Source organism: Myotis davidii, unplaced genomic scaffold (assembly GCF_000327345.1).
Source record: "Myotis davidii unplaced genomic scaffold, ASM32734v1 scaffold557, whole genome shotgun sequence".
In the NCBI taxonomy this organism is placed as follows: Eukaryota; Metazoa; Chordata; class Mammalia; order Chiroptera; family Vespertilionidae; genus Myotis; species Myotis davidii.
The window spans coordinates 1,719,335-1,721,243 of NW_006289557.1; the positions used below are offsets into that span (position 1 = coordinate 1,719,335).

Here is a 1,909-nt window from a genome sequence, read left to right on the forward strand (position 1 = left end):
ATGAGTGGAGAGGCTGCCCTCTCCTGGCAATTATTGGGAATTGCTTAGGAAGATGGAATCTGTTCTTGCACATCAAAGGGAATATGTACTGTTATAATCATTTTTTTAAAATGTGGTGTTAGACTTTGATCTCAGATCACTCTATAATTAGAGTGATCCTAGTCTCTGGCTATGATTGTTGACTGAAAATTGGTGCTTTGAGAAATGTCCTGGAGTTATATTATCCTCAGAAAACAAGAGGAGATACCTTTGAGTAGTTACCATAGAGGCTCCTAGCTTCTCTCTTCCATCTTTTCTGAGTATGTAATATGATTGTCATGTAATATGATAATTGCTCTGAAGTCTCTCATTATGTCTGGAAATGACAGTGTCATATTGACCCCGTCAATCTAAATATGTCACCCTGACAGTTTTCATTCTGGATGATTCCTGTAAACTCTGTCTTTAGGTTATTCCTTCATTTATTCCTTCGACTGACTTCTGTTGTGCTAAGTTTGGAGATAATCCACTGGTCATCAGACAGAGGGACACTGACAGGTCAACAAATCCAATATACTAAAGAAAGTATGGACAAAGGTCATTGAATGGAGAGATTAAATATGTCACTTGAATGGCGCCCCCCTCTCCCCCCAGACTCCCCATCACTGAGAGAAACAGGCAGAATAATCTCAAACAGAGGCTAAATGAGAATTGGTATTTTGGTCTTTGTATTTTACTTGAGACGTTTACATATGAATGAGAAGGGTCCATTTGAACAATGCTTCACTCAAACTGGGAAGCTGGAGTTACCTATGTTTTAACTTCTCCTCAAACCTTGCTCCCCATTGTTTTCTTTGTAGTTTGGGGAAGAAATGCCTGTCTCTAAGTGATGTGTGAATTTACACCTGTCCAAAATTCTTCAGACCTGGAAGAGGTTTTAGAATGTCCTCTGGGAAATGAGAAGAATTGGGTTAACAACAAAGCAGAAGTTGAATAGGCAACGTGCCGACTCTGAATACATCGGGAAACACGTTTGCTGATTGGAGGAAGCTGATGAGCTCTTTTTGAGAACAGTGTTCCGATCTGGTTTTGTGAGATCCATATACTAGATCTATGACTTGATGTGAGAAAGAGCAAGTAATTCAGTACCATCGGCTTATGCTTCTGTTCTTATTGTCGATTATACATGAGAATTATTAGCAGAGATGAGCCTGTCTAGCACTGCTACACACACACACGCACACGCACACGCACACAGAGTTTTAGAAACGAGAACCGCTGTGGTGTGGCAGTTCATGTGGGAGGCAATACTGAGAAGCACAAGTGAGGGAGCACAGCAGTTGAAACTGAGAAGCAAGTCCAGTCAGTAAAGGGCCTAAACTGAGTGTACAGACCCCCTGGGAAGTTGTGGAGAACCCATCTTAGAATTTTTCTTTTTTTCCATCTTAGACTTTTTCCACCAGAGTCCGGAGAAACCGGTGCGTTTGCCCACTAACTGCTGTCCTCTGGTGGTTGAGGGTTGAGGGTTGCCCCCAGTGATGCCAGTTCTCCTGCATTGACTCCCCTACACGTCCTGGTCGTTCCTGGAGCAGAACCACTGCCATGGGGGAGAAGCTGCCAGCTGGCAGGAAACCACCTGCCCAACCTGCAAGTGGAGTCATGGGCGGGCTGGGGATGCAGGGCCGGGCATCAACAGTGTCTCCTCCACACACACCTGCACCACATGCATGGGTTCACATATATGAGGAAACGGTAAAATCAAGTGAAGTCTATTATAAATAGGAATTATCATTAATTTTGTTCACATATGAGAGTGGTGCATATACATCCAATGAGAAGGGAATGTAAAGTGTAAACCACACTTAGCTGGGCCACAGGCGGAGGAGATTGAGAGACAGTTGACTTATTTGGAACATCTCCAAAATGAGAT

General features: G+C 43.3%; 1 protein-coding gene across 1 annotated transcript in view; it reads left to right on the top strand.

Annotated features, from left to right (window-relative positions):
• Positions 1–1,909, top strand: part of MB21D2 (Mab-21 domain containing 2) — a 135,591-nt gene that overhangs the window by 112,286 nt on the left and 21,396 nt on the right. The window lies entirely within an intron of this gene.